We start from the raw sequence: 12,080 nt of genomic DNA on the forward strand, positions 1-12,080 counted from the left end.
TTATATAATATATATACCTGTCCGGCTGCAGTAGTGATATATATATATTTTTTATATCATTATTTATCATCCAGTCGCAGCAGACACAGTACGGTAGTTCACGGCTGTAGCTACCTCTGTGTCGGCACTCGGCAGTCCATCCATAATTGTATACCACCTACCCGTGGTTTTTTTTTCTTTCTTCTTTATACATACATACTACTACATCTCTTTATCAACCAGTCTATATTAGCAGCAGACACAGTACAGTACGGTAGTTCACGGCTGTGGCTACCTCTGTGTCGGCACTCGGCAGTCCGTCCATAATTGTATACCACCTAACCGTGGTTTTTTTTTCTTCTTTATACATACATACTACGACATCTCTTTATCAACCAGTCTATATTAGCAGCAGACACAGTACAGTACGGTAGTTCACGGCTGTGGCTACCTCTGTGTCGGCACTCGGCAGTCCGTCCATAATTGTATACCACCTAACCGTGGTTTTTTTTTCTTTCTTCTTCATACATACATACTACGACATCTCTTTATCAACCAGTCTATATTAGCAGCAGACACAGTACAGTACGGTAGTTCACGGCTGTGGCTACCTCTGTGTCGGCACTCGGCAGTCCGTCCATAATTGTATACCACCTAACCGTGGTTTTTTTTTCTTTCTTCTTTATACATACATACTACGACATCTCTTTATCAACCAGTCTATATTAGCAGCAGACACAGTACAGTACGGTAGTTCACGGCTGTGGCTACATCTGTGTCGGCACTCGGCAGTCCGTCCATAATTGTATACCACCTAACCGTGGTTTTTTTTTCTGTCTTCTTCATACATACATACTACGACATCTCTTTATCAACCAGTCTATATTAGCAGCAGACACAGTACGGTAGTTCACGGCTGTAGCTACCTCTGTGTCGGCACTCGGCAGTCCGTCCATAATTGTATACTAGTATCCATCCATCTCCATTGTTTACCTGAGGTGCCTTTTAGTTGTGCCTATTAAAATATGGAGAACAAAAATGTTGAGGTTCCAAAATTAGGGAAAGATCAAGATCCACTTCCACCTCGTGCTGAAGCTGCTGCCACTAGTCATGGCCGAGACGATGAAATGCCAGCAACGTCGTCTGCCAAGGCCGATGCCCAATGTCATAGTACAGAGCATGTCAAATCCAAAACACCAAATATCAGTAAAAAAAGGACTCCAAAACCTAAAATAAAATTGTCGGAGGAGAAGCGTAAACTTGCCAATATGCCATTTACCACACGGAGTGGCAAGGAACGGCTGAGGCCCTGGCCTATGTTCATGGCTAGTGGTTCAGCTTCACATGAGGATGGAGGCACTCAGCCTCTCGCTAGAAAAATGAAAAGACTGAAGCTGGCAAAAGCAGTAGCACCGCAAAGAACTGTGCGTTCTTCGAAATCCCAAATCCACAAGGAGAGTCCAATTGTGTCGGTTGCGATGCCTGACCTTCCCAACACTGGACGTGAAGAGCATGCGCCTTCCACCATTTGCACGCCCCCTGCAAGTGCTGGAAGGAGCACCCGCAGTCCAGTTCCTGATAGTCAGATTGAAGATGTCAGTGTTGAAGTACACCAGGATGAGGAGGATATGGGTGTTGCTGGCGCTGGGGAGGAAATTGACCAGGAGGATTCTGATGGTGAGGTGGTTTGTTTAAGTCAGGCACCACGGGGAGACACCTGTTGTCCGTGGGAGGAATATGGCCGTTGACATGCCTGGTGAAAATACCAAAAAAATCAGCTCTTCGGTGTGGAACTATTTCAACAGAAATGCGGACAACAGGTGTCAAGCCGTGTGTTCCCTTTGTCAAGCTGTAATAAGTAGGGGTAAGGACGTTAACCACCTCGGAACATCCTCCCTTATACGTCACCTGCAGCGCATTCATAATAAGTCAGTGACAAGTTCAAAAACTTTGGGTGACAGCGGAAGCAGTCCACTGACCAGTAAATCCCTTCCTCTTGTAACCAAGCTCACGCAAACCACCCCACCAACTCCCTCAGTGTCAATTTCCTCCTTCCCCAGGAATGCCAATAGTCCTGCAGGCAATGTCACTGGCAATTCTGACGAGTCCTCTCCTGCCTGGGATTCCTCCGATGCATCCTTGCGTGTAACGCCTACTGCTGCTGGCGCTGCTGTTGTTGCTGCTGGGAGTCGATGGTCATCCCAGAGGGGAAGTCGTAAGCCCACTTGTACTACTTCCAGTAAGCAATTGACTGTTCAACAGTCCTTTGCGAGGAAGATGAAATATCACAGCAGTCATCCTGCTGCAAAGCGGATAACTGAGGCCTTGACAACTATGTTGGTGTTAGACGTGCGTCCGGTATCCGCCGTTAGTTCACAGGGAACTAGACAATTTATTGAGGCAGTGTGCCCCCGTTACCAAATACCATCTAGGTTCCACTTCTCTAGGCAGGCGATACCGAGAATGTACACGGACGTCAGAAAAAGACTCACCAGTGTCCTAAAAAATGCAGTTGTACCCAATGTCCACTTAACCACGGACATGTGGACAAGTGGAGCAGGGCAGGGTCAGGACTATATGACTGTGACAGCCCACTGGGTAGATGTATGGACTCCCGCCGCAAGAACAGCAGCGGCGGCACCAGTAGCAGCATCTCGCAAACGCCAACTCTTTCCTAGGCAGGCTACGCTTTGTATCACCGGTTTCCAGAATACGCACACAGCTGAAAACCTCTTACGGCAACTGAGGAAGATCATCGCGGAATGGCTTACCCCAATTGGACTCTCCTGTGGATTTGTGGCATCGGACAACGCCAGCAATATTGTGTGTGCATTAAATATGGGCAAATTCCAGCACGTCCCATGTTTTGCACATTCCTTGAATTTGGTGGTGCAGAATTATTTAAAAAACGACAGGGGCGTGCAAGAGATGCTGTCGGTGGCCAGAAAAATTGCGGGACACTTTCGGCGTACAGGCACCACGTACAGAAGACTGGAGCACCACCAAAAACTACTGAACCTGCCCTGCCATCATCTGAAGCAAGAAGTGGTAACGAGGTGGAATTCAACCCTCTATATGCTTCAGAGGTTGGAGGAGCAGCAAAAGGCCATTCAAGCCTATACAATTGAGCACGATATAGGAGGTGGAATGCACCTGTCTCAAGCGCAGTGGAGAATGATTTCAACGTTGTGCAAGGTTCTGATGCCCTTTGAACTTGCCACACGTGAAGTCAGTTCAGACACTGCCAGCCTGAGTCAGGTCATTCCCCTCATCAGGCTTTTGCAGAAGAAGCTGGAGACATTGAAGGAGGAGCTAACACGGAGCGATTCCGCTAGGCATGTGGGACTTGTGGATGGAGCCCTTAATTCGCTTAACAAGGATTCACGGGTGGTCAATCTGTTGAAATCAGAGCACTACATTTTGGCCACCGTGCTCGATCCTAGATTTAAAGCCTACCTTGGATCTCTCTTTCCGGCAGACACAAGTCTGCTGGGGTTGAAAGACCTGCTGGTGAGAAAATTGTCAAGTCAAGCGGAACGCGACCTGTCAACATCTCCTCCTTCACATTCTCCCGCAACTGGGGGTGCGAGGAAAAGGCTCAGAATTCCGAGCCCACCCGCTGGCGGTGATGCAGGGCAGTCTGGAGCGACTGCTGATGCTGACATCTGGTCCGGACTGAAGGACCTGACAACGATTACGGACATGTCGTCTACTGTCACTGCATATGATTCTCTCACCATTGAAAGAATGGTGGAGGATTATATGAGTGACCGCATCCAAGTAGGCACGTCACACAGTCCATACTTATACTGGCAGGAAAAAGAGGCAATTTGGAGGCCATTGCACAAACTGGCTTTATTCTACCTAAGTTGCCCTCCCACAAGTGTGTACTCCGAAAGAGTGTTTAGTGCCGCCGCTCACCTTGTCAGCAATCGGCGTACGAGGTTACATCCAGAAAATGTGGAGAAGATGATGTTCATTAAAATGAATTATAATCAATTCCTCCGCGGAGACATTGACCAGCAGCAATTGCCTCCACAAAGTACACAGGGAGCTGAGATGGTGGATTCCAGTGGGGACGAATTGATAATCTGTGAGGAGGGGGATGTACACGGTGATATATCGGAGGGTGATGATGAGGTGGACATCTTGCCTCTGTAGAGCCAGTTTGTGCAAGGAGAGATTAATTGCTTCTTTTTTGGGGGGGGTCCAAACCAACCCGTCATATCAGTCACAGTCGTGTGGCAGACCCTGTCACTGAAATGATGGGTTGGTTAAAGTGTGCATGTCCTGTTTTGTTTATACAACATAAGGGTGGGTGGGAGGGCCCAAGGACAATTCCATCTTGCACCTCTTTTTTCTTTTATTTTTCTTTGCGTCATGTGCTGTTTGGGGAGGGTTTTTTGGAAGGGACATCCTGCGTGACACTGCAGTGCCACTCCTAAATGGGCCCGGTGTTTGTGTCGGCCACTAGGGTCGCTAATCTTACTCACACAGTCAGCTACCTCATTGCGCCTCTTTTTTTCTTTGCGTCATGTGCTGATTGGGGAGGGGTTTTTGGAAGGGACATCCTGCGTGACACTGCAGTGCCACTCCTAAATGGGCCCGGTGTTTGTGTCGGCCACTAGGGTCGCTAATCTTACTCACACAGTCAGCTACCTCATTGCGCCTCTTTTTTTCTTTGCGTCATGTGCTGATTGGGGAGGGTTTTTTGGAAGGGACATCCTGCGTGACACTGCAGTGCCACTCCTAAATGGGCCCGGTGTTTGTGTCGGCCACTAGGGTCGCTAATCTTACTCACACAGTCAGCTACCTCATTGCGCCTCTTTTTTTCTTTGCGTCATGTGCTGATTGGGGAGGGTTTTTTGGAAGGGACATCCTGCGTGACACTGCAGTGCCACTCCTAAATGGGCCCGGTGTTTGTGTCGGCCACTAGGGTCGCTAATCTTACTCACACAGTCAGCTACCTCATTGCGCCTCTTTTTTTCTTTGCGTCATGTGCTGATTGGGGAGGGTTTTTTGGAAGGGACATCCTGCGTGACACTGCAGTGCCACTCCTAAATGGGCCCGGTGTTTGTGTCGGCCACTAGGGTCGCTTATCTTACTCACACAGTCAGCTACCTCATTGCGCCTCTTTTTTTCTTTGCGTCATGTGCTGATTGGGGAGGGTTTTTTGGAAGGGACATCCTGCGTGACACTGCAGTGCCACTCCTAGATGGGCCAGGTGTTTGTGTCGGCCACTAGTGTCGCTTAGCTTAGTCATCCAGCGACCTTGGTGCAAATTTTAGGACTAAAAATAATATTGTGAGGTGTGAGGTATTCAGAATAGACTGAAAATGAGTGGAAATTATGGTTTTTGAGGTTAATAATAATATGGGATCAAAATGACCCCCAAATTCTATGATTTAAGCTGTTTTTTAGTGTTTTTTTAAAAAAAACACCCGAATCCAAAACACACCCGAATCCGACAAAAAAAGTTCGGTGAGGTTTTGCCAAAACGCGGTCGAACCCAAAACACGGCCGCGGAACCGAACCCAAAACCAAAACACAAAACCCGAAAAATTTCAGGCGCTCATCTCTAGAGAAAACATACTAAGCTATATAGCGTAGAGACAAACAAAATAAGGGACAAGGACCGACATTCAAGTTGGTAGGGAGGGTACATAGAACTGCAGAGGGGGTGAGATCCCTGTACTACGCATTGTCCTGGAGCATTCTTCCTGGGCAGTGGGCTGTGTGCCTGACCTCCAGGCTCCAGCGTCGATCACAAGTCTGCAGGGAATCCAGCATCTGACAGCTCTAGCTCATGTGCTGCTAGCGCTGGCTGGGGATTTAATTAATGAATTAATTGGTATCCGGTTAGCATACCGCTCATCAGGATCCCGGCTGTCACAATACCAATGCCGGGATCCCGATGGGAGCACCATACCACCGCCGGTATACTGGCGGGGTAGGTGATTTCCTCTCTATGGATGTCCAAGACACCCGTCGTGCTTCGTTATGCTCGCCCCCCTGCCGGCATTCTACCGCTCAGGATGCCGTTGCCGGTATACTTACATTCGGCATTCCATGCGACGGAATATCATACCGAACCCAATGAATCATCTTATGAAACAGCTTAGCAGTGTGATGATAGAACCCAACTCTAACTCTCTCTACACATGTAATATTTGCCCCACCTGCAGTGCACATGGGTAGTCATTCCGAGTTGTTCGCTCGTTGCCGTTTTTCGCAACGGAGCGACTAGGTGGAAAATGTGCATGGTACGCAGCGCGCATGCGTTCAGTAATTTAACACAAAACTTTGGAGATTTGCACAAGCTCGAGCGACGTTTTTTCATCGCTCGAATGATCGTAGTGTGATTGACAGGAAGTGGGTGTTTATGGGAGGTAACTGGCCGTTTTCAGGGAGTGTGCTAAAAAACGCAGGCGTGCCAGGTAAAAACGCAGGAGTGGTTGGAGAAACGGGGGAGTGGCTGGCCAAACGCAGGGAGTGTGTGTGACGTCAAACCAGGAACTAAACGGACTGAGGTGATCGCAATCTAGGAGTAGGTCTGGAGCTACTCAGAAACTGCAAGGAATTATTTAGTAGCAATTCTGCTAACCTTTCGTTTGCTATTCTGCTAAGCTAAGATACACTCCCAGAGGGTGGCGGCCTAGCGTTTGCAATGCTGCTAAAAGCAGCTAGCGAGCGAACAACTCGGAATGAGGGCCACGGTTTTGCCCATTAGAGGACAATTTTGCTGCTGTAATCAGGTCTTAATTAGGTCCATAGATTCTAAACATTAAACTTTACAACTACTAATCTGTTTCTTGACATATATCTTATATACGGAGTAAAATGTAAGTTAAAAAAAAATGAATAACTAAACTGTGGTCTCCTAATAAAGAATGAATGCAGCTGTCTACAATCTAGGGCTTTGCATGGTGCACTAATATGGTTATCACTCTCAGTAGTATTTTTTACAAATATATATATTGCGAAAAGTATGTCTGTCTAAAGTAATTCTTTTTATAATGGTGCAGAATCCTTAGAATGATTAGTGAGCAATTTTATTTGCTACATATGATCATTTTTGAGCATTTATCAGGATGAGCCCCTTATTCATTTGGTGGATTATGGTAAATAAAACACCATCTACAACAAATGTCTCATAACCACGTAGTTCCGTTGGGTTTAAAAACAAAATATCGTACACTTGACTGACATATTCCTTAGGACACATTTTACTTTTCTACACTGTCATGCAAAGAATTTAAAGAGATTACAAAAAATAATGTATCTTTACAGCTTATAAAAAAGGAACACACTTTGTTTTACTTAGCTTTTAATAAAACACATATGTATGGAATGTTTTGTAGTTGTCATGTGAAGAAACTTAGCGAATATGTTCTATACAATACAAAATACAGGACATGTACAAAAGAATGTCAACATAAAATTGGAAAATCATGTTGGTGAATTACTACCAATACAATACCTTTGTAAAATATCCATACATAATTTGGATAATAATTAAATTAACACATTTGTTATTCCAATTATTCAATTTATTTACAACTCTTCAAAGTTATACTGTATATAATTTATAAGACAATCTTAATAGCACTTACATATGTGAAGGTTAATTAATAAAGGTTAAACTCAACAACATTTTCTTTATACTGTATACTGTAATAGTAAGATGTGTGTGAATAAAACAAAGTAACCCAGTGGATTAACCTTGGATCTCATGAATACAAAAGTGAATACACAGGTTTGTTTGTTCTCCATGTACCTCTATATATCATTTTTAATGATGCCATACTTCTTTGTAGTTGCCAAGCAAGCTAATTAGGCATATACTGCACATGTTTTTATATTTATAATGTATTTTAAAGTTTAATAATGCACAGTACTACACATGTAGAATATATTTGCAACAATATATAACTCAGATGGAGACTTCATTTGTCAGTAGAGCTATCTAAAAACATACAAATATGTCAGGTGGATGTCCAAAAATACATTTGTATTTTGTTTATAACAAAAGGAACATTTTCATGAAAATATTTTAAAATGGCTGCTTTTCCATGTCATTTAATGAATTGTACAAGTGTTATGCAAAACATCCAAAGTAGCTTACGCGTCTGCCTAGTTAGGTCTTCATCTGCTGTATTAAATCTGCTTTTTGGAATACATTCTGACTTCTACTTCTACTGTATTCATTTACACTTTCTGTCCTAAATAAAATTGTATACAGAGGCGTAGAAGGTGGAGCTCATGCTCTAGGTGCCAGGCTGTTATAGGGGGGGGGGGGGGGGGCAGTGCCATCTAGGTGCATTTTTTGTTAACAGACAACCAGAGAGTTGAAAAAGTCCTAGTAGTTCCTGATAAAATCCAGATTACTACCTGCTGGTGTGTCATGAAATTGCTGAAGTCATGGTAAACATATACTTCTTAGAGGCTGCTGGGTCCTGTGTTGCAGACAACACTGCAGGAAATAAGGTAATAAGAGGGACATTTACTAAGCAGTGATAAGAGCGGAGAAGTGAGCCAGTGGAGAAGTGCCCCATCAACCAATCAGCAGCTCTGTATCATTTTATAGTATGCAAATTATAGATGTTACTTCAGTGCTGATTGATTGCCATGGGCAACTTCTCCACTGGCTTACGTCTCTGCTCTTATCACTGCTTAGTAAATGTGCCCCTAAATGTGAAATAAGGGGAATATTCTGCAGTGCATGGAAGGGCATATTGGTATGCAGAAGGGCATGTATTTTATACCAAGTGTTCTGTGGGGGAATATTTGTGTGCAGAGGGGCATATTTATGTTCTGGAAGAGCATGTTCGTGTGCATTGTGGCTTGTTGGTGTGCAGGGAGAGCATATTGATGTATTGGGAGAGCATGTTTATGTGCTGGAAGAGTATGTTGGTGTGCAGAGGACATGCTGGTATGCTGTGGGGCTTGTTGGTATGCCGTGGGAAGGTTGGTGTGCAGGGGGCATGTGGCTGGGCAAGGGGAGCATAATGATGTACTGGAAGAGCATGTTGTTGTGTGGGGGGGCATGTAGCTGTGCAACATGTGCATGCTGGTGTGCAGTGGGTGCATGTTTATGTGCAGGGGGCATATACAGATGTGTCCTGCTGTGGTGTGGCCCTGTAGTGTACGCATTGCAGCACAGGTCTCCTGAGATTTGCAGGTGCAAGTGTACGCATGTGATCCATTCTCTTCTATGGTGATTTGTTGGTGCAACCTGCTGCGGCATAGCATACATTGTGTACCATCGTGGGTGTGAACAGCGCAGTGTTATAACAGGACACATGTTGTTGTGCAGGCAGGCAATTAGGTGTCCTGGGTGAGTATGCTGTTATGCAGCAGGGCAAGTTGTTGTACAGGTGGAATGTTGGTGTGCAGAAGGGTATGTTTTTGTGCAAGGGGGCATGTTGGGTTGCAAGAGGAGGATATTAGAATGCAGGGGGAGTATGTGGGTGTGCAAGAAGAGTATGTTGGTGTACAGGAGGAGTATGTTGGTTTGGTGGGGCATGTTAGTGTGCATGGAGTATGTGCTTGGGAGGCTGATATGAGGTATGCTGTTAAGCAGTGGTAATTAGGGTCATTTTGTAAAATATATCAATTTAAACACTGAAGTTAAATGTTTACAATATGCATTACTTAACATGTTTATTAGAGTGAAACCTATAGATTTATATACAGAGCCATAGCTTGGTGTGATCTGTGACACCGGGTGGTCTTCTGTATGCCGGCGGTCGGGCTCCCGGCGCTCAGTATACCGGCGCCGGGAGCCCGACAGCCGGCATACCGACACTTATTTTCCCTCGTGGGGGTCCACGACCCCCATAGAGGGAGAATAAAACGCGCGCCACCGTGCCCGTAGCGTGGCGAGTGCAGCGAGCCCGCAAGGGGCTCATTTGCGCTCGCCACGCTGTCGGTAAGCCGGTGGTCGGGCTCCCGGCGCCGGGATGCTGGTCGCCGGGAGCCCGACCGCCGGCCAGCCGTAGTGAACCCGTGACACCACCAAGGGTGACTACTAACATGGAGGGGTGTGTGTGAGGTGGTACACCGTAGCATGCCCTTGTTGTGCTCTATTCTACACTGCTCTTTGTATATACACATGTATTTTTTTCCTCTTGATATGAGACTATTAATTCATTTCTGAAACACATACAGTACTTAGAAGATGAGAGCTACAATTCCCATTAACCTCTGTTCAATGTTTTCCGTATGGAGAAAGAAAAAAAACATTTTTTTTAACTCTTAGGGCGGGATATACAAACCTATGCTGGTACATTTTACCACACTTCGCACTGATACTAGTAATCGCTTATGTACTAACATATGCTATTAGTATTGCAAAGGGTAGCTCTTCTGATAAGCGCTGTCCTTTAAGGGCGGCGCCGAGTACAACAACAAATTTATAAAAATGAATGAAGTGACTGCTCTGTGCGCGCCATGAAGGATATACGGCACCCGTTCCCTTCTCACACGGCGTCAGATCTGGCGGATCAAGCCCACGTCTGGAGCTGTTTCCACCTTCCTCTCTTGTGTCTATCACTTCCCCCTGCCCTCCCGACCTGATGACCGCGTAGAAAATCAGCTCCCTCAGCCGGGTCGTCATGCCGGCAAAGGGGGCAACAAAGCTGCTGGAAACAAAGGAAGAGGCTGGGGCGGGACCTTCATCCGGTGCAGAGAGGATCCCCACCTTGCAACTCATCCTGCCGAGAGCCGAGGTCAGTAGCAGCGCAGAGACGTGCAGGCGCCTCACCATACATTGTTCCTTGGCAGCGTCCGGCATCTGCTCTCCCTGCACCTATGTGCTCCGTGCTGATTGTATTACCTAGTAAAATAAATTGAAGAAAAAGGCTGCCCCACCACCATAAAAGTACAACCAACATCAGTGCAGCTAGCCTAGTGCTGCTGATGTCATAATTAGGTAGATTAAAAGCTCCTGAAAATGCCAATACCAGCACTAGGCAATATGTACTTTGGGCTATCACCAGTGGTGCAAGTGTGTGGGTACGGGTGGGTACGGCGTACCAGTAAGAATTTAGCCGTGGGTACGCCGTACCCACACCGACGGGCCGCCGCCGCTCCTCTTCCCTCTCTCCCTCTGCTGCTCCCCGCCGTCCCCGCCGCACCGCCGCTGATGTGAGGGAAGGAGAGTGCAGCCTGCACCCTCTCCTTCCCCTCAGTCTCCGGCGGCTGTCTCAGTTTAATTCAGCGCCGATCCGTGAGCCAATCAGAGCTCGCACCGATTGGCTCACGGATCGGCGCTGAATTAAACTGAGACAGCCGCCGGAGACTGAGGGGATGGAGAGGGTGCAGGCTGCGCTCTCCTTCCCTCACACAGACAGGACGGCAGCGGTGGGGAGGGGGGGGGGCATGTATACCTGGCACTGGGGGGGCATGTTATACCTGGCACTGGGGATATCTGGCACTGGGGGGGGCATGTTATACCTGGCACTGGGGGATATCTGGCACTGGGGGGGCATGTTATACCTGGCACTGTGGGATATCTGGCACTGGGGGATATCTGGCACTGGGGGGGCATGTTATACCTGGCACTGTGGGATATCTGGCACTGGGGGCATATCTGGCACTGGGGGGGGCATGTTATACCTGGCACTGGGGGATATCTGGCACTGGGGGATATCTGGCACTGGGGGGGGCATGTAAACCTGGCACTGGGAGCATATCTGGCACTTGGGGGGCATGTATACCTGGCACTGGGAGCATATCTGGCACTGGGGGATATCTGGCACTGGGGGACTTGTGTACCTGGCACTGGGGGATATCTGGCACTGGGGGGGCATGTATACCTGGCACTGGGGGATATCTGGCACTGGGGGGGCATGTATACCTGGCACTGGGGATATCTGGCACCGGGGGCATATCTGGCACTGGGGGGGGGGGGGGGGGCATGTTATACCTGGCACTGGGGGATATCTGGCACTGGGGGGGCATGTTATACCTGGCACTGGGAGTATATCTTGCACTTGGGGGGCATGTATACCTGGTACTGGGAGCATATCTGGCACTGGGGGACTTGTGTACCTGGCACTGGGGGATATCTGGCACTGGGGGGGCATGTATACCTGGCA

Source organism: Pseudophryne corroboree, chromosome 9, assembly GCF_028390025.1.
Source record: "Pseudophryne corroboree isolate aPseCor3 chromosome 9, aPseCor3.hap2, whole genome shotgun sequence".
Classification (NCBI taxonomy): Eukaryota; Metazoa; Chordata; class Amphibia; order Anura; family Myobatrachidae; genus Pseudophryne; species Pseudophryne corroboree.